We start from the raw sequence: 23136 nt of genomic DNA on the forward strand, positions 1-23136 counted from the left end.
TAGAGAAGAGTATTAATATTAACTGTATTGTTGCAGTTATACATATATAAAGAAGATTTTAGAACAGCAGAGAGCGCAAGAGACGACATAGAAAAGGCTAAAGGGAAAAAGAAGAACTGTTGTGAGACTTTCAGCAGAGTTAGCAGTTTAAATTAGAAGAAAATCGTAAGTCCATTTTTATTATACATACTTGATTATTTAAGATTGAATTTGATGATTTTCAAAGAAATAATGAATGTTAATGAAAATTATACTTATTAGGTTTATATATATATATATATATATATATATATATATATATACGAGTATTTGAATAAAGCAATACAATTATTTAAACTTAATACATTTGTGTATAACGATTTTAGCGAACACATGTATTTATTATTTTCAGATTATATTTTTAAATATTTTTGGGTTTACACTCATTAAGTGTATTATTAAAAATTTTAATATTTTCACAGTATAACAGTTTTGATAATTTTATCAAGATGAAAATTCTATTGTGTATGTTGTATGTATTTGTTTGTTTAAAAAATACTGAAAATTATTTTACGTATATTTTCAGATGGAATTCCTGGGCACATCGTTGGTAAACGAGTTCAACGAAATTGATGAAATTTACCTGGCTGGTGTTATAGAAGGCCTGCACACTAAGGAGCGCGTGTTGGAGACCTGGTGGAGAATTATGGATAAGCAACGCCAGGGATTTCGTGGCAGTGAAAGGTATGATACCTTGCTATCAGCTCTTTTTAATTTTTATCATGATAATCAAGCACTTATATTGCAATATACAATGTCTAGTGCCGACATTGTTGACTTGTTCACACACGGATTTTTCCGTGAGCAAGTCATGTACCAGTGGGCACATGATAAATTCGTTCATTTTAATTATTTTAATTGTGCACAAGGTGATAGGATAAATGCAGCAGAGGTAGCCGCATTTTGTAATTATGGATCGCGTTTTGTTTTGGTTCATAATAATGTGATGCCATCTGTTGAAAATTCCGTAACCTCGGTCCACCAAGAAAGTCAACCCTTGGAAAACATACTTCAAGAAGAAGATTTTAATTTAATTGATGAAATTATTAATGAACAAATAGAAAATGAAGCAGCAGATGGTACACAAACAAATCAAAATTCCGCAGTTTTAGTAAATCCCGATGAGTTTGGAACATCTGATTATGTGGAGGCTTTATTAAACGAGTTATGTGAAAACGGACAAAATCCTGTGGATGTTGTAAATAATGAAGTACAGGTATCAAGTGTACAATGTTCACGGGATACTCGTGGTTACGGAATGGGTTCTCCACAGCCTAGTACTTCTGGTTACGTTCCTCCAAGTGAACGTAGCGCACATACAGATGTTCAAAATACAGGGGAAGGTAATTTCGAAGTAGTACGTAAAAGCAGAAAAAGTTTCACTAAGTTTAACTTGGTGGGGCATGAAATTGCGGTAAGGCCAATGGGAAATGAAGAAATTAGAAATCCTGCGGCCTATATTGAAAATCTAATGAACTTCGCATTGGATAATGTACTAAACAATGCGAGACCTAATGATTTTGTTGGAATGTACATTGATTCCTCCAATAGTAAGGATAAGAAAGCAGTGTATGTTCCATGGAGACGCCGCAAAGATATTTCTGCTAAGTCCGTTTTAGCTTCCATTACTAGAGTGTTAAATAGTAATGAAGACTTCCTTTTAGGTAATAACATCCTCTTTCGTTTCCATATAGTAAATTCGATGTATGGTGCTGGAAGAACACGTGATAATAATTCCACACTAAACAAATATTTACCGCTAAATGAATTTTTAGTACAACATTTGGTTGAGCTCCCAGGAACCGATAATGAGAAACTTTGTTTACCTAAAAGTATTGCTTGGGGTATAGCAAAGCATACCGAAACACATCAAAATTTGAGTCATTTAACAGATCCAACTAGAGATACATTAAAAGGTAGAGCAATTAAGCTTTGTACTCAGGCAGGTGTTAGCTTTAAAGGAAAAAATGGAATGGATTTTAATGATGTTGAACTATTTCAGAAACATTTAAGTCCAAATTATCAAATTATTATTTATGAAAAAGTACCCCAAAACATACGTAAATTTAGAGTACGTTATCCGGAAACAGAAGTACAAAGACCAGAGTTGCAGGATGCAAAACCGATCTATATTTATTACGATCAAAGGGGAAGTATTGGGCATTTTCGCCCTATTAGAACGATCACTTCATTTTTAAGAAAGAGAAAGTACTGCCTACATTGTTTAAATGGATTTAATGGTGGCAATCGTTTACATAAGTGTGAGTTAATGTGTTCATCTTGTGAACATATGCACAACGTGGACATTAGCATGTATAAAATGAAATGCAATGCATGCAATAGATATTTTACTAGGGGTGAATGTTTTGACAATCACTTAAAAGGTAATAAAATTGGCAAGAATGTTTGTGAATATGTCAAAGTTTGCACCAACTGTAATGCACTCTATGATTTAAGAATACGAAAATTCGATCATACATGTGGTGAATACTTTTGCAGTACGTGTCGTGAACATGTACATGAAGGTCACTCATGTTATGTGAAGAAAGTAAAACCTACTCATATCAAGAGGTTTCTTTACATTGTCTTTGACGTAGAAACCATGCTCAAACCGGAAAATGAGCGTGGGGAGCGGGAACACATTGTTTGCTTGGTGTGCGTTAGACATGTATGTTATAAATGTATGAACAAAGGCATTGATGAAGCCTGCAGTACATGTGGTGATGAAAACGGTAACCGCTCGTTTTCTTTTAAAACCATTGACGAATTTATTACACATATTTTATTAGATAGACCCATATTTAGTATAGTATGTGTCATAAGTCACAATGGTAGTCGATTTGATAACATTTTCTGTTTGAGATCTCTCATTGAGTCCCAGCATATTATTCCAAAAACTTTAATTCAGGGTCAAAAGATTTTTAGTATTTCTATTCATAATAAAATAATTTTTAGAGATAGTTATTTGTTTGTTGGTGTAAAATTATCAAAATTACCTAAAACGTTAGGCCTTTCAGAAAATTTAAAGAAGGGAGATTTCCCATACCTGTTTAATACAGTAGAGAACCAAAATTATGTAGGACCATATCCGGGAATAGAGTACTATGATCCTGAATCGCGATCTGCTGAAGAAAGAAAGCGGTTGGAGGGTTGGCACCAAGAACGGGTGCAATTGGGAGAGCAATTTAATTTGCAAAAGGAAATGCTGGAGTATTGTGAAAATGATGTGAGAATTCTCACAGAAGCTGTTATTAAATTTAGCAATATCATAGAAGAAAAAACGGGTGGATTACAATGTTTTCTAGTATCGTCTACGATTGCAAGTTTAGCCATGCAAACCTATCGTACATCATATCTTCCAGAAGAAAGTATTTCTGTTATACCAGCTTTGGGGTACCATTATAAAACAAAAACAAGCGAGAAGGCAATGAAATGGCTAAAGTATATGGAACACCAGTTGGGTATAGAAATCCAGCATGCTGGACGAAACGGAGAACAATCTTTTGGAAGGTATAATGTTGACGGATACCATGCAGAGCTTAATGCCGTGTTCGAATTTATGGGATGCTACTGGCATGCCTGTAAAACGTGTTTTCCAAATAACCGTAATGCCATAATAGATAATGCACATGGTCCGTACAACACATTTGAAAAAAGGTATGAACATACGGAAATCCGTCGAAAATATTTCACAGAAATTCTAAAAATGAATTTGTATGAAATATGGGAGTGCTCTTGGGATGATAAAGTACGTACAGATGTAGACTTGCAAAAGTTCCTTAAAGAACATTGCAGTACTACCGCCGACTTTCTTATTCCTAAGAGTTGCTACAACGGCGGACGAACAGAAGTTTTCCGTTCATATGTGAATTGTACGGACGATGAATCGATTCTTTATTATGATATTACATCGTTATACCCCTACGTAATGGCAAGGAAACCTCTTCCGGTGGGGGCACCTAAGGTACATAAGGGGCCGGTTTTCCCAGATGTGGGAAAAATTCATGGGATTGTAAAATGTACTGTATTGGCTCCAAAACAACTCTTTTTTCCCATCTTACCGTATGTAGCGCAAAACCGATTAATATTTGGACTTTGTAGGCTATGTATGGAAGGAGAAACTATTGATAATTGCACACATAGTGACACTGAACGTGCATTAACTGGAACTTTTTGTACACCAGAGCTTCACCGTGCTCTTGAAAACGGTTATAAAATCGTCAAAATTTATGAAATATGGGAATTTGAACTCATGGGTTCTGAAGATCGGAATTCACCTAGTTTATTCCGGGACTATGTGAATACGTTTCTTCAGATGAAGCAGGAAGCATCAGGCTATCCTGCTTGGTGTAAAACTGAAGAAGACAAAGATAAGTATATTGACGATTACAATGCTCACGAAGGCATAAAATTAAATAAAGATAATATTAGGTCGAACCCTGGACTTAGACAATGCGCGAAGTTGTACCTCAATTCCTTATACGGAAAATGGGGACAGCGTACAGATATGACACAGTGTGTAATTATTGATAGTGGGGCAGAGTTCCATAGGTACCTTGCGACACCGAGATATGAGGTTCATAGTGTTATTCCAGTTGGTGATGAACATCTTATTCTAACATATAAAGACTTGGAAACTGAAAATGTACCTCTGGAATTTTCCAATGTCATCCTTGCTGGTTTTATTACTTCATGGGCCAGGCTACAATTATATGATTTACTTGTGACTGTAGGACCTGAAGACGTAATTTATTGTGACACAGACAGTATTATGTTTACGTGTAAAAAAGATAGGGAACCTCCGTTGAAGCTTGGAAGCTATTTGGGTGATCTCACTAATGAAATTGAAGAAGGGTGGGAATTTGTAACGTTTATAGGCTTAGGGCCAAAAAATTATAGTATGCGGCTTAAAAATGCCGCAGGAGAATTTCGGAATATTTTCAAAATTCGGGGAATTACACTAAATGATAGGACCTCTCAAAGAATAAACTTTGAGAGTTTCTATGGATTAGTGACAGGAAATATTAATTGTACAATTATAGAAAATCCAAATAGCATTGTGCGGAAACAGGGTTTCACTATCTTTTCACGTAAAGAGACAAAAACACACCAAGAGGTAAACAAAAAACGTAAACGTATTGACGATATACAAAGTGACGAACCTGTACCAAAGACAAAAAGTTTACCTCATGGATACGTGCAATAATAATTTTAGCTTGGCTTATAAGTGATTAATTTTATTTATTTATTTATTTTTAACAGATCATTAGTAGAGTATGACTATTTATTTATTTATTTATTCCATCGTTTGCTGTGCAAACTCATAAATTGTAAACCAAAGTATATTCATAACAACAGCTAAGCTGTGATTCCAGTCATTTGAAGCTTTAATATTTATTTTTTAACTTATTTTTAATTTATTTTGTTAACTGTGTGAGTGAGTGTGTGAATGAGTATATAAAGTAAAGTATCTATTGTATGCATTCAGTTTAATACAAGATGTTAAAGTTTCAACATCCATCAACCATTTTAATTGCTGGTCCTTCACGAGCAGGCAAAACATGTTTTGTAAATCGATTATTAAATGAACGTGATCAAATGTTTACTATCAAATTTAATGAAATTGTTTGGTGTTATGGTGCAGTCATACCAAATTTAGATGCATGTTCAGAAATTCGTTTTATAGAAGGTATTCCAGATATGAATAATTTTGAAATACAAGAAAATTCATTATTAATATTAGATGACTTAATGTCTGAAACCAATGGTGATGTTGCAAACTTATTTACAAAATATGCACATCATAAAAAATTAACAGTAATATTTATTGTTCAAAATTTATTTCCAAAAGGAAAACATGCTCGTGATATAAGTTTAAATGCACATTATATTATAGTATTTAAAAATCCTCGTGATAAATTACAAATACAATATTTAGCAAGACAAATTATGCCACGATATACTAAACAAGTTGTAAATGTGTTCGAAGATGTAACACGTGAACCTCACACTTATTTGTTATTTGACTTAACTCAAAAAACAAATTATGCATTACGATTACGTACAAATATTTTTCCTAATGAAACATTGCATGTATATGCAAATGTAAAAGACAGTAATTCATTCGTTTACGTTTAGTTTAGTTCAAGATGTTGAAGGTGAAACAACACATTGATACTCTCCGTGCTTTGTGCAAATGCAAAAGCGCAAAGCGAAAACAAATTATACGACATGCATCTGGTGATTTAATACGTACTATTTCACAAGTTGCTAAAAACACAATAAAAGGAAATATTCCATTGAATTCGCGTCAGAAGCAACGTTTACGTAGACATAAAAAGATCTTGCGTGCTTTATCTGCACAACGTACAGCACTTAATAAGAAAAAGAAAATTTTATTACAAAAAGGTGGTGCGTTTTTACCATTAATCTTAGGACCATTACTTGGTGCAGTAGCAAGTAGTTTGTTTGGAAGATAACTATGTCTGAATTTCGTAAAATGATATTAGTTCCTGAAAATGCAATGCAACAAATGCATGCAAATATGAAATCAATAGATTCACATCAATCACGTTTAGATGAAGAAATGAATAATATTTTACAACGTCGTAATCTTAGTGTTGATGAAAAATGGAAATTGTATCAGCAGGCATTACAACAGTATTTAAATTATACTTCATTTGTTTCACAAAATCCTATCACATTACCTATTATTGAAAAAGATGTTGGTGAAACATCATCAGCTGAAGAAAAGAATAATTCTATTTTACCCTTTGTATCGGACATTTTACATTCAGTACCTAAAACACAACGAAGGAAAACAGATCTATTATTAAAACAGTTAACAAGTTCTGATAAAATTCATTGGGATCAAACGGGAACAGTACGTATTCAAGGAAAAATAATACCAGGATCTAATATTATCGATTTAGTAAATGATGTTGTTCGTACACGTAAATATTCTAGAAATCCAATAGGTATTCATGAATTTAAAAGTTTATTAGATGATATTAATGTACCACGGGAATTTATTTCCACACCTATATTTAAATCACATAGCAAAGTTAAAAAATCAAAAAGTCCAACAATCGTAGCAAATATATTTAAAAATTGGAAAGATTATAAAATGTAAAAATGGTAAAATTGTCAAAATTATATTATGATTATACGAATCCTGCTTCCTTATCAAGTATTAAAACACTACAAAGAAAAACAAATTTATCGAAAAAGAAAATTAAAGATTGGTTAGCATCTCAAGATGCGTATACATTACATGCACCAGCACGTAAAGTGTTTGAACGTAAACAATATTATGTTAGTGCACCAAATGAAACATTACAAATGGATTTAGCAGATATGCAAAATATTGCAAAGTATAACAAAAATTATAAGTATATATTATGTTGTATAGATATTTTTTCTCGGTACGCGTCAGGTCCTGAAATGGCAAAAGCAATCAGAAAAATTTTAGAAAATTTTAAACTTCCTGTGTTTAATGTACAAACTGATTTAGGTACAGAATTTTATAATCGTTATGTAAAACAAATATTTAAAGAATATGAAATTAATCATTATAGTGTACATTCAGAAATTAAATGTGCATTAGCAGAAAGATTTATAAGAACACTAAAAGAAAAATTGTATCGTTATTTTACTGCTAAGAATACATATCGTTATATAGATGTGTTAGAGCAAATTGTAAAAAATTATAATCATACGTATCATAGTAGTATTAAAATGGCACCTGCAGATGTAAATCATTCTAATGTTGATCAAGTTTGGAATACATTGTACGGTGATAAAATGAATAAAAAGAAAATAACATGTAAATTTCACCCGGGTGATCATGTACGTGTTAGTAAATATAAGCATAAGTTAGAAAAGGGATATTTACCAAAATGGTCTCAAGAAATTTTTATCGTTGATAAATGTATTCCGACAAATCCTATTACATATAAATTAAAAGATTGGAATGATGAAGAAATTAAAGGTATATTTTATACACAAGAATTACAAAAAATAAATGTGAATTCAAACAAGACATATTTAATCGAAAAAGTATTAAAACGAAAGAAAGGTATGATGTATGTAAAATGGTTAGGATATCCGTCAAGTATGAATTCATGGATTAAAACAATTTCTGTTCAGTCTTCAAAATGAGTTCAATGATAAAACATGATTTCTATGTTACTCTTCCTTCAAATGCTAGTACTGAAATTTTTAGTAATAATACAACTTCTTCATTTATAGTAAAGCTAGCAGAACCTATTCACTTAAGTGAGGGAGAATGGTATGTTGCATTAACACAGCTTAATGTACCTTTTAGTTTTTATAATGTTCGTCAAAAGGAAAAAATTGAAATAGAAGCCGTCATTAATGATGAAGTTCAAATTGCAACCATTAATATTACACCAGGATACTATACTTCTATTACAACCATTTTAGATATGATTCCTGAACACTTACGCTTGTTAAAATATTATAAAAATAAAAATCAAGTTGGAATTAAACATTCTTTAAAATTAAAAGATTTTTTTCTCATTCGAATGACACAGGGATTACAACATTTACTTGGATATATAAATGAAAATACAACTGCGTTTACAGATATTGTTTTTCTAAAACCTGCTAATGTAGAAGTACCACAAATAACACGTGCAAACTTTTTATGCAATTTAGATTACAATATACCAAACATTCTTAATGTTTGTGTTGATATTGTAAAGCAACAAGAAGATATTGGACCATTACTTCGTAAAGTTAGTGCATATAATATTGAGCATGGAAATGTAAAATGTTTTCTATTTCACACACCACAATACGCTAAAGTTGTAAAATCTTATTTTAACACAATTGAAGTAAACTTAAAAGATGAGCACGGTTTAAAATTGCCATTTGAATTTGGAACTTCAAACTTGACACTTCACTTTAAACGCAAATGATTTCTGAAAGTATAGATGATAGTTTTTACATTACACTTGTATCAAACGCTAGTACTGATGTATATCCTACAAATAGTCCAACACATTTTATAAATCAACTAAAAAATAATATTCAATTATCAGAAACCGATTGGTATGTAGGATTAAGTGAATTGCATGTTCCTTTAACATGCTATAATGTTAACGATGGGGAAAATGTGATATGGTATAAAATAAAAAATGAAGAAGCACAAAAAAGTAAAATTGTCAGTGGATATTACCACTCCGCACATCATATCGTTGATGAATTAAATAAAATAACAAAAGAGATAAAATTTTCTGTATCAAATATTGTACAAGTAGATTGTACTAATCGTGTTGAAGGAGCATTATTATCACCAACATTAGCATTACAATTAGGACTTCGTAAACATAAAGATCTTGTTTTCTATAGACGTGGAATTAAACAACCATATGTTGATATTGGTTACCCACATCAAATATTTATTTACACTGATATCATACAATATCAGTTTTTAGGTGATACAAAATCCCCATTATTACGTATTGCAACAATATCAGATGTTAAATATGGTAAAGTGGAAACAATAACATTTCAAGATATTCATTATCTACCACTTGCAAAGTTTTCATTTAACAGTATTGAAATACTATTAAAAGATCATGCAGGACGAAATTTGCCATTTCGTTCTGGGACACTAAGTGTTACACTTCATTTTAAGCGCTCTCCTAATAAAAATTAATTAATTAATTAATTTTATTCAGAATGAAATTTAGAAGACATTACGGACATGGTATCCCATACTTTTCAGGACCTGTATATCAACGGGGACATGGTATAGGTAGTTTCTTCCAAGGATTATTTCGTTTTGCATTACCATTTCTTAAACAGGGTGCAAAAACTTTAGATCGACAGGCATTACAGACGGGAATACAAGTAGCGGGTGATGTATTAGAAGATAAACCATTTAAGGAATCTGTTCGTGCGCGTGTAAAAGAAGCTGGTGACACATTAAAGACAAAAGCTGTTAACAAAGTTGGTCAGTTATTAACTGGAAGTGGCAAGAGACGGCCACGCAAGCGTAAAGCTCCGGCAATCGTTCGTTTTGGGCCTCCAACTAAACGTAAGCGTACTAACAAAAGCAAAAGCAAAAGAAAAATAAAAAGAAAAATAAGTCGTGTTACAGATATATTTTCATAATGGCACTACTTAATTCAAGCAGTGTGGAATGCTGTACCAACGATTTCGATTTATTTAGTACTCCAATGACGCAAACTGCAATTGAATCTTGCTTTAATGCTGAATATCGACCAATTTCAACATTAAGTTCTGATGGACCTATTGAATTTTTTATTCCCGGTGAAACAGGAGAATTTATTCATACTGCATATCTTTATCTTTACGTACGTTGTAAAATTACAAAACCTGATGACACAGCATTAGCTGACACCGATGTTGTAGCACCAACAAATAATTTCCTACATTCATTATTTAGTCAAATTGACATTTCATTAAATGATAAATTAATTACTTCTTCATCAGGATTTTATCCTTATCGTGCATACCTTGAAACATTATTAAATTATTCCCGTGATGCTTCTGATACACATTTGAAATTAGGTATGTGGTATAAAGATACCGCTAAACAATTTGATACCATTGGTAATGCTAATGTAGGTTTTCAACAACGTGCTAATTATATTAAAAATAGTAAATCGTTTGAAATGTATGGGCGTCTGTATACAGATATTGCTGGATTACCAAGAGCACTTGTAAATAAAGTAGGTCTTCGTATAAAATTACATCGCAGTAAAGATGCTTTTTGTTTATTATCTCCTGTAAATACTTCTTATAAAGTAAAACTTGAAGATGTTACTCTACATATACGTCGCATTGATGTTGCACCTCATTTGGCAATGGAAATCAATACTAATATGAATCAAGAAACAACCAAATATCCCCTTACAAGAGTACAAACAAGATCGTATACTATTCCTGCAAACGTTAATTCATACAATCTTGATAATATTTTCCTGGGTAACGTACCTAAAGGTCTCGTTATCGGATTTGTTTCCAATTCGGCATTTAATGGAAAATCTGAACTAAATCCATTTCATTTTCAACACTTTAACGTTAACAAACTGCAGCTACAGGTTGGATCAAAATCTTTTCCTCCCAGTCCCCTAACTCCCAATTTTAAAAACAATTTGTACCTTCTAAGTTACCATTCTCTGTTTTCCGGTACTGGTTTATATTATAAAGATGATGCACATACTATTACTCCAGAAGAATATCCACACGGCTATACTCTTTATGCATTTATTCTATCACCTACAGCATTATTAGATGATTGTACGTGGGACCTTGTGCGTGATGCACCTGTAAATGTTAAAGTTTCCTTTTCTGAAAATTTAACTGAACCTATAACATGTATTGTGTACGCCCAGTTTGATTCTTTAATTCAAATTGATAAAGATAGAAATATATATACTGATAATACTTTTTAAAAGTATCATTTTAATAAAAGAAGTATAGGAGGTCACTTCTAAGCATATGAATTACATGTGCCCTTCCGGTACAAACATTGTATATTGTAATATTTTTACTTGATTATTCAAAGAGTTGCAAGGTATCATACTATGAAGTTTCTAAAAAGTATTTTTTATGCGTTAGCACCATTTATCGTTATTGGAAAAGTTATAAAAATATCTGTGAATAATATTATGAGCATGCTATTTCGTTTTATGAGATTATTCCGTATTCCCCACTAGGTCTTCCAACATATACGCGTATAAAGTGATGTAAAGTGAAGTGAAGTGATGTGAATTTAAAAAACAAAAGTTATGTACACGGATGATTTAATAAAAGTGTTACTTCGTGATAAACTTACTGGTGCAAATGTTCATGGCATTTATCCTATTGATAGAATACCAAAAACTGTACAACCACCGGCTGGACTTATTATAAATTTAAGCAATTCATCTTCAGGTGGCACGCATTGGGTGTGTATATTCATTGATGAAAATCAAAGAGGGTACTATTTCGATAGTCTAGCTTTACCATTTCCAAAAGAAATAAAAACTTTTTTAAATAAAAATTGTAAAATATATTTTACAAATAGTTCTGCATATCAAGATGATAATTCAATCTTGTGTGGACAATTTGTGTTGTACTTTCTACATCATATTGTACGAAAGAAAAGCTTTCAAAAATGTTTAAATTTATTCAGAAAAAATAATCTTAAACAAAATGATAAAATTGTATTCAAACATGTAACCAATATAATGAAAAAGAAAAACAAGTAGAATAGCTTAATAAAATTTTTATTTACAATTTAAAATCTTTTATTTTTATTTACAAGAACATATCATTTCCTTTTTACAACTTTGCAAATGCATTAGTTAATGTTATAGTACGTTGAAACTTCCACCAATAACATAATTGTTGTGCATTACGAAATGCACATCCTGATTTTTTATCAAGTTTAATATTTTGTTCATGAAAAGTACAATAATCATTAAATACGTTTGCATGTAATGTGTTTAATGGTGGACACTGTTTACTTTCCAAATCAATAACATTAGCTAGTGCAAAAATATTTTTAATCCAAAGTGTTTTTTCTGCACCTTTACAATAAAAGGTTGCATCTTGTTTACAAAGTTGATATATAAGGTTACGTATGTGTGATACAGTATAACCGCATTTATCATTCCAAGTTAATCCGTGTAAGTTTAATGTTAACCATTCAATTTGTTTTTGACATCCTAACGGGAGTACATTGTATTCTACTGGCGATTTTATTAAACAATGCAAATTTACTGTATCATCACACGCAGTTAAACAAAATTCACGTATAATAAATTCATGATTTGAAATCTTAAAACCTTGTATGTCAATAATATATTCATTAACACATGGTGAAATTTTATGTTTACGTTCTAAGAAAAAAGGTATAATTTGTCCAACAAATTCAGTGTTCTTTAAACAATCACGCGCTTTGCGTATAAAGTTTATACTTGAAATTTCACTATGGTGTTCTTCAAACACTTCAAATAAATCAATAAGAGTTATATCGTTGGATAAATATTCTACAGCAAAAGTTCCTACATGATTAAGAAATAAACATTCATGTTCAAGATGCAGCAAGCATTGTTCACAAAAAATATTGTTTAATCGTAAGTATAAACTTATAGTTTTTAAAACACAAACTTCACTAATATTTTCTTCACTACATAATACACATACACTAATATCGGAAAACATTTTGCACAGTATGTTTTCTTAACACACTTCACTATACGCATTCGATCTGTCTTTCTCAAGTAAAATACGCAAAAGATCTTCTCTTGCATTCACATCAATTGTTAGTTCCCCATATGTAATATTAAAATAGTCTCTTGTTACTGGTCCAATAGTGTGTGTTTCTCCATAAATGTTAAACAGTTCGTCCTGTACACGTGGAGTCGTCAGCACATACCAAACACGTAATCGTAAAATATCGTCATCACAATAAAAGCATTCATGAGTCCAATGAAAAGTATCATTCCAATAACATGCATAGCATATCAAATAATCATTTGGATTCCATTTCACAATACTGTCTCTAATACAGTTCACATCCACGTAGTTAACACAACATTCACACTTCCACCCTAATTCTGCTGAAGCAGGTGAAGGTGGCGGCGTACCCACATTTGATACCAGGCCTTCGTCTGATTCCGCCTCAGAATCCACGTTATCCTCCGAAAACTCGTACACCTCGTCATCGGGTAAATCATTTGTCTCTTCACTATCAGATGATAAACATGGGTAAACTTCTACATTATCATTTTCATATCTTTCTAATTGTGTTTCGTTAAATGATGAATCGGGAGAATTTGGATAGTCCTCTATTTTTACTTTCTTTTTACAAAAAGTATCATTCTCATCGTCTAACTTACGCTTCTCAACATTGTCTTCAACAAACTGATTGTTCTCCATCGCTAACAAAACTATACATATAATTTTTAGAAATCAATATTTAAATAAAAAAAATCGAATGACGTCACGCGCTCGCGCCCGCACACGCGGGTGTTTTCCGGTCGCGCACACCTCCGCGCACCTTCCCGCGCCCGCCCCGCGCCGCGCCGCGTTTCCGCCATCGGCTGCAAGGTTCTAACATTTTTCTTAAAATTATTATTTTTCATAAACATCCCAACTGCAAACCGTGGTATACATATTATGTTCCCACGCTATCAACATCTGGTACTATTCTTTCTTTCTTATTTACAATTCATCTTTCGCAACAAGCCTTTTCCCACACCAACCCTACAAAATCTTTTAAACACAAACAAGTATATAGCATTGTATGCTTCATTTCTCTTTTATCCTTCTCACCAATTATTCTTTTTAAAAACATACACCTGCATAGCGTTGTATGCTTGATTTCTTTTTACCCTCTATTATCCTTTTTGTATTCTTTAAACATATACCTATATAACGTTGTATGCTTCATTCTCTTTTATCCTTTTGTTTACATACCGTCAAAGAATTCTATACACATTCTCATCACCCCACCTCCAAAACATGTTTTTCTATCGTCTCATATTGTATACTCCTTCCCCCCACTACTACCACCATTCTCTTTTGTTCTCTTTTCTTTACGTACACCTGGTGCCTCTCTAATACAAATACAAAGGGATTCTATTGTGTTTTACCTCCCCCAGCTTAGGATAGAAAACAGCAATATACTACTGACCCCATCACAGCAAAATTAAAATACCGCTAATTTTTCAGTAATTATGTGATATCTTCGAATAGATAAATATAATCGAAAAGTGGAACGAGAACTCGCTAGACAATATTATCTTACATGAGATACCGTTATCACGACTCACTTATCTGCTTTCGATTTCCAGTCATTTAGGAAAATCGGCATTTATTTTCGCGTTTATAAATGGTTGCAAACGGAAAGCGGCTAGGTGACTCGTGATAACAGTACCTCATGCAAATATTGTCTAGCGTGCTCTTGTTCCACATTTCGACTATCTTTTATCTATTTGAAAATACTGCATAATTACTGTAAAATTAGCGGTATTTTAATTTCGTAGTGATTAGGCCTCTTAAGAAACGTGAGGTTGAAGTTGGATGAGGTTCCAAGAAGTAAATGATTTGAGGTTGAGATTGACAGGTGCCCACCCCTTTAAAATACTACAGTATTGCACAATCGTCAACAAAAGTGGGTATCTATCAACAATTGCTTGTCGTAAAATTCTGCGAAATGAAGACGTCTGGTTGAGTATGTTCGGGACTCATGTTAACCTATATATCTATGGGGATCGCGGTGGCTTAGTTGTAGACGTTCACCTCTGCTGCGCGCGGTCCCTGATTCAATCCCATCTCACGCCAAGTGGATTTCGTGGTGGACAAACACCGTGTGAGTGATTTTTCTCGGGGTTGTCCCGTTTTCTCCCACTTCCTTCATTCTACCATTCTATTAATTTTCCATCATCACCGTCTCCTTTAGCCTAGCCAGTAGGGATGCGCACGAGACGAGTCGAGACAGAATTTTCCTGACAAAATTCGAGTCGAGACACAGCTCTTCCAATAGAGAAGAATACATTTTTCGAGTCGAGACATCACTTTTACAGCACATTTTCGAGACGAGACAGCCTCAAATCTTGTCTCGTGCGCATCCCTACTAGCCAGCATAACCGTGGGACGTAAAACTTAAAGATTTCATTTCATTTGTATATCTTTGTCTCATACAGTCTTGGTGCTGAATAGAGTATAAACAAACGGAATAGGTACAAAAATTAAAAGAAAATTCACTTCAGTGCTGAATAAAGATATTAAACAAAACAAAGAAAAAGAAAGAAATACGAGCACTTTAAAGTAATGGAGGTAGTTTGTAACAAAGGAAGTTTATTTAATACATCTTAGTTTCTCAGGTAATGTCATTTTAAATTTCCAACGCCTCTTTTAGTGCAGAAGATAATACAAAACCACGTCACAACCAATGACAAATGATCAGGTGATTTTTCATTATCAAAGCAATAACTAACAAATTTATTGAATGAGGCGGCCGAAAGCGGCAAAGTGTGATAATCATAGCGGGTTATGGATCAATTGCTATAAATCTCACACGGTAGCGAAAGAGGCGCTAATTACTGAATGCTCCCACTCCTTCAATAAATCTGCCTTAGCATTCCTGCAAAAGGAAGCTCCACGTCTCAAAGAGTGTCGATCTAAGCACAACACAAAGCGAAGGTTTTATTCAGCGATGGGTAGTAATCCAATTTATCATCGGGTTCTCTTCTGTTATTGGAGTCTACAGAGTAAAAGCTTATGACAGCACCCAGCTTCTATTACTTTCCATGTTAAGCGTTTCTCCAAGGATGAGAAAGAAAATGGAGGTTTGGAACTTCTGGTTAAGAAACCCACTGATTAATGAGCAAGAGGAAAATGGTAGAAGATGATCACGATGAGGATGTTTCAGTAGAAAATGCCACGTGGTCTTTTCCTCGTCTCTCAACACTTGCTTTTTGCGTTTACTCTGCCTCCAGCCAGTTCAGCATTTCGAGATTTCGATATGATTCAAGTGGCACATTTATTAATAGAAAGTTAACATACACGTCCTCTTAATATCCACAGCAATAATTATAGGGCAGTGTTTCTCAAAGTTTCTTCCAGCGGGGAACAATTTTATTATTATTACCATTATTTGTTACGTTCAGCGAACCTTTTGACCTTCAAGGCTATTTGAAAATATTAAATGAAGTCTTTCAGTTTAACGTCCCACGTTTATCCAAAGGATAACTGTGATTTCTCCTACATGTAAATCTTTTTACTTGCACCTTCTGTTTTGCGCAAAATTTCGCAAAATATAATTTCTCTATGACTTACGGTTCCCGAGATATAGCTCCATAAATCTGAAATTCGAACTTTTCTGGCCAATAAGTCGGGAACAGTGGCTACCGGTTACTATTTGGTACCAAAATGTTCACCATCCTCTTAGGTACCGATCAAGACCCATATGATCTCTCTATAACTTATGGTTCCTGAGATAGGGCTCCTTAAATCTACGAAAAAAGACTTTTTTTTTTTTTTTGCCAGTATCTCACTGTTAGGAACGGTAAGAGTGATGCGAAAACTTGCATCACTTTCTCAGATGGTTTTTGATGCTCTATCGGATGGAGAACTCACAATTTAAAAAAACAAATCTCCAATAAAACAAACAAAACACACACACAATAATATATATATATATATTTAACACAAAAATAGAGACCTAACTAACGAACTTTTTAAGTTTGTTGAAAAGAAAAGAAAACGAAAAAGAGAAGAGCATAGCTTTCTATAATGTATATTTTTCAAAGTGCTTGTATTTGAGTTGTAAAAAGTAAAAGTTGTTTTAGTTTTAGTTCTTTTTTTTTTTTTTTTCGTTTTCTTCAGGAGACGTTTTATTCGATTACAAAATCCAGTTGTTATTGGTAAATATTACCAAAATGACTTTTGGGGTTTGTAAAATGTCAAGACAAAGGGGCGTGATATATACGTGTATCATATATGACATATATAGAAGGAAAAAACTGAATACGAAATACTATTAGAGGAACCGAGCAAACCGAGAAATCAATCTTTATACATTCCACGTAACAATATCAATATGACAATTTCAGTGGCACCGAGAAGTCTGTAAACAGTAGGCTGCTTTATTACCTGCGTCTCATTGAATAAATAACTTCTGTGTAGAGAAGGAAAATAGATATTGGATTATTCATACATACACAGACACAAAGCATGGAATAATTTGATGTCTAGTAAGGAGAAACAGTGCGATAATGGCATGGCGCTCACTTATAAAAGGTCAATGGTTCAACCCCAGATTATCGAGTTTGTAATAGATAATATTGTGTCCATGGTTTATTTTAGAGATCTTTAGTTTTTATTTATTTGACAATGTAACCCCTCTTCTTTGGTTTAAAGTATGAAACATATTACTATATTTAGACTGCGGGTTCAATGTCGCCGAAACAAAACTTCACTAGTGGACTGTGTTCCATTGTATATCCAGTGAGGATTATTATTACCCACACAGAGAAAAATCCGTTCTCCGGACAGCGGTATATTGTACAAATATACGGTATCCTCTTGCTTACTATAGAAATCAGTACCGAGGATACGTTATCCGTATTCTACATAGGCACTGCCCTTAGATGTTACATCATGCCGTTGCAGGATATCTGACATCTAACAGTTTTCCGTATATCACATGCATATACTTATGTTACCTTCGTCAGCTATATGTTATATACGTCCATTTGTATGAGATCCTGACCGCCTACATTGTTTCATACGGAAAGTACGTATAGATGGAACACTTATACAGAAAGTATTATAAAACATGCGTTTTTCAGTTATACATCTGCTGTACGTTGTCCAAAATCTACAGGAATTACGCATGTAACATATCTTTCTAAGTACGCCACCTACAATTTTTTTTTCTCGGTGCATTTCACTCAGATTCAGCGGAGGCTCTTGACGACATTTTATCGCTACATGCTGAAGGAAGAAGTATTACTTCTTGTATATAGCTTGCAGCAGTAAAGTATGTATTAATTCCCTTCTTGTGGTGGAGAAAGAGTACGGTGGCTCAGTGATAGAGCGCTTTAGCTCTGGTGCGTGGGGTCCCTGATTCGATCTGCGGTCAAGCAAGTTTGTATTTGACAACATCGTATCCGTGGGTTTTCTCGGCGTATTCCCGTTTCCTCCCACTTCTCATCAAACCAATTGTTCCATCATTTAATTTCTTTAATTATCTGTCTCCTTTAACCTAAAGGGCATAATCGAGGGACGTTAAACCGAAATATTTCATTTCATTTTACTCTTCTTGTAGCGATAGGTTTAACATGTTAACTTTTTACCGACTTGGTTTCCGTCAAGGAGCTCCATTTCTAAGATCATACTTTGTGTTATACTTGCCTATTTAAAGGACCCTTCTCTGTGAGCTCCCCATAAACTTATCTGCTCAATCTATACTATTTATGATTAAAGTCTTGTGTTACGCTCACCTATATGGTCTCATCTAACTATTCATTGTATATTCAGTTGTGTCCGAAAAGGGAAGGGACCTAACCGTAATTGTACAGTCCGCGGCAAAAAATCTGCAACATAAGCATATAAGTTTATTGTGAAATGACGAAGTCTTTTGCTCCAAAATAAGTGTGCACGGGAGGAGGCCGAGTTTTATCCTGGCGTGATTCGTCCCACTTAGACGTTATGTTCATTCCCTGTGCTGTTAGGCGTAGTTTCACAATAAACTTACATCCTCATGTTGCAGGTTTCTTGCCGCGGATTGTACATGTAGGGCTTTTACAAATGCAAAACTTGTAGACCAAATTATGCCTATTCATTCTAATGGGGCGTTTACACTTAGTCGATTTGCGTTCGATTCAGTTGAATTGACGTCACTTTCAACTTAATCGACCGTGTAAACAGGACTTCAACTTAATCGCTTGTTGATCGAAAGCGACTAATCGACTAGCAAATGAATTGAAAGACGTTCTATTTTCTGTGGTCGATTCTATTTTTTTCTGCTATAACACCGCAAATTGTACCAATTACTTTTTGCTTGGACATCTTTAAAATTGCCAGTCGATTTCGAATCGACCAGAGGAAAACGAGTCGACAAGCAGCATTCAATTTCGGTTAAAACAATTGAACACATCCATCGATCTCATTCGGTCTAGTTGCTTCGATTTAGTCGCAAATGCAGCGAGTCGATTTAGCCGTGCGACTAAATCGACCAAGTGTAAACGCCCCATAAGGAAGGTAACCATCCAAATGCAGAATTATGTTTGGACATGTATGAAGAATGAAATCATTAATTTTACGTTCGATGATTATGCCCTGAATGGGTAGAGAGCGTGGGTCAATGAAAACTTGACAAACGACCCACTGGACCCATTCTGTCACAACCCACCATGACCCACCACCTACCATGACCCACAATGATCCACTCTGACAACTACCTACCACGTCCCACTCTGACCCGCCATGACCCATTAGACCCACGACTCACTGACCCTCTCCATCTCTACTGTAGGATAAAGAGGACTGATGATTATTGAAAGTGAAGATTGCGAAATAATTTCTGAAATGAGATTGTGGAACAAACGGGAGAACTTCTAGGAAATTACAGGCACGATGTTGTGGACCATAAACTAATGTAGAATGGGATTCAAACGGGGACTCGTCGCATCAGAGATGAGTGTTCTACCACTAAGCTACTGTGCATCTCAGAGATATCTGAAGTTCCGAACAAGGACATTTCCTTACTTTTAAAGTACGGTATGTTTCTGGTATCCTATATTTTAGAGTTACGTGTAAGGTTAGTTACAGTAAAAGTGGGGAAGAGGGATGGCTATTCAAAGACACACAAGAGAAACAAGATGGTTTGGACACTGTTTGAAAAGAAACTGTATTTTGATATTGATAGAAGCCATAGTGGAAGGAAAAAGAGGGAGGAAGAATTTTTTTTAGCTTTTACGTCCTTGTACAGCACCAAGGTTTATGAAGGATCAACCTGCTATTAACATGAGATCGAAACCATGACCGGGGATTGATCCCGGTATAATTGAAGGATCAACAGATCATGACGCATGATTCACTCTCACAGAACAAGGCGTACCCCACCACATTATTTTGCCTACAAGGGAGAAATTACGGAACCACGCCAGCCATCGTAGCGAGTACCGTAGTGACTAATGTATACGAAGATCAAACTATATTAAAACAAAGAAATTTTAGCGGTATGCAAACAGTTAATCCTCTCTAAGTGACTTGCTCAGAGGTTTTCACCTTTACCGGTTGGATGGATAGTGAAATTTAGTCGTGAGATAGAGGTCCTCCAATGATGAGAGATTGAGAAGTGTGAGGACTGTCACTTCGAGTGTTTCTTTCAGAAAAAAAAAATGTTCCGAGGAGGCACACTTAGTATTCGGAGAGTACATATAATTTTCACACGGTACTACTCTATTTATTATATTATAGATGTGTTATTTTGGTCTTTTCCGGGTTGGGCACTTTCAGAACTCCGGAGGGCAGTGTCCTCTCAAAATAATAATAATAATAATAATAATAATAATAATAATAATAATAATAATAATAATGTCTGGAAGAAACACTGGTCACTTGAGATTGAGAACAATGAGAAGTCTTGAGGGGTGTTACATACGGCTGAGAGCAATAAGGAATCGTGAGTTTCAAACTGAGTACGGTTGAGAACAATAAGTGTTCCTGAGGCTGTAGATGAGTGCGGTTGAGGGTTAATAAGTAGTGAGGTTGAGGGAGGTCAAGCAGCCAAGAGATGCAGATTACGCTTGAGTAACAGCAGGCGCCCACTTCTGGAGGTCAATATTAGTAAAATAATAAGTTATTCAGGATATAATCTGCTGATTTTTATGTCTATCTCCGTAAATTTCTTATAATTTCAAATTCATTTGCAAAACCTGAGAAACAACCCATGAATTGCAAGAACTAATTTTGGAAGAAAGCCTACCATAATCTATATTCATAGGTACACACGGAAAAGAAAGTATTTTTCAGTTGACAAAATTTTCTTTTTCCCAATAACTCGGAAACAAATGAATTAATCTGGATCTTTTTGTCATTATCCTTAGAATAGTTACAATTTGATAACTTGCCAAAATCGGTACTCTAATCGGTTAATTTATTCTTGAGTTATTAGGAAAAGAAATTTTGTCAACTGAAGAATACTTTCTTTCGTGACTGTACGAGCATAACATTCTAGCTGATGGGACTTCAAATAATCCTGGAGTCCGCGTAGCTATATTAAACTTCGACCTGCAGTTCAACGAGGGCTGCGAACCACACCAGCTCCCCCCGGAAATCGAACTCGGGTCTTTCTGCATCATAAACGCACACCCTAATCTTATAGCCACCAGAGACCTGTTAACTAACCCTGGGGGGAAACTGTCATATTGGCCAGCCTTAGGACTCGAAGCAAGGAAACTTCTCTACGACAGCTTAGTAAAATAATAATAATAATAAGACTGAATATTCAAAAAACTTAAATCAAACACATGACCACTCAGAAACAGAATATCTGCTCCGTAATAAGAGATCGATCCTCCCTAGATCCGCCACGAGAACAGTTTGTGATACTGCAATTTTTCCCCATACAGCGCAGGCTAGAGCTAACGTTTTAGCTTAGAAATTGTGAGGTTCCGTTTCGAAGTTGGTAGCTATCAGAATTAAGATTCTTAGAGTTTTTTTTTCCTGAGTTCTATCAGACCAATACTGGAAAATAAATGCAATTACTTAAAAATAAAATACACACTAGCAGTAAATTATTAATTGTAGCTTTGGAAAATTCAAGGTTACTAATAAAACTCCGACTGACCAAAGCAGTATATATATTTTAAGATTACATATTTGTGTTACAGTTTCGGCTATGTAACATAGCCTTCCTCAGACACATGTCCTTCCTCAGAAGAATAGACAAGTGGAGATAATGTGTCTGAGGAAGGCTATGTTACATAGCCGAAACTATAACACAAATATATAATCTTAAATATATAATCTTATATATATATATATATATATATATATATATATATATATATATATATATATATATATATATATACTGCTTTGGTCAGTTGAAGTTTTATTAGTACACTAGCAGTGTGTACAACTTTTCTTGTTTTTTTTTTTTTTTTTTTTTAAATTTTTAATCTGATTCCAATATCACGTAATGAATAAAGTTCATTTGTCAACATAACGAGCTTTCTCATTTGATCTCAGATGCATTTTTTTTTTTTTAATCTTGAATGACGTAAGGCAAAAAAATAAAAACATGTGATAATATGTACAGAAGGGACACTTGATTGCTCAACTGGTTAATTGAAACCTTTTTCGTTTTCCAAAATTCTCTGTAAGATTCACTTAGTCTTCAAATGTTGGTTTACCAGAAACGCGAAAAGCTTTCACATTTAGATTATAAATAATCTGCCGTCATCCCCCCCCCCTTCCTCTTAATACTATACTTCTTCAGTTTAGCTTGCTTTTTTTTAATAACGAAAAAAATTTTTTTTTACTGAAACCTCAAAGATCCCGCTTATGCCTGACAGCAGATCGTTGCGGCGTTGC

The 23136-nt window shown here is 34.0% G+C and overlaps 1 protein-coding gene across 3 annotated transcripts in view; it reads right to left on the reverse strand.

The window, feature by feature from the left end:
* The window catches only part of klg (klingon), a 1029592-nt gene that overhangs the window by 528393 nt on the left and 478063 nt on the right, over positions 1-23136 (reverse strand). The gene's annotated exons all lie outside the window — the stretch shown is intronic.

This window comes from Thermobia domestica, chromosome 9 (assembly GCF_964235325.1).
Source record: "Thermobia domestica chromosome 9, izTheDome1.hap1.1, whole genome shotgun sequence".
NCBI classification, from domain to species: Eukaryota; Metazoa; Arthropoda; class Insecta; order Zygentoma; family Lepismatidae; genus Thermobia; species Thermobia domestica.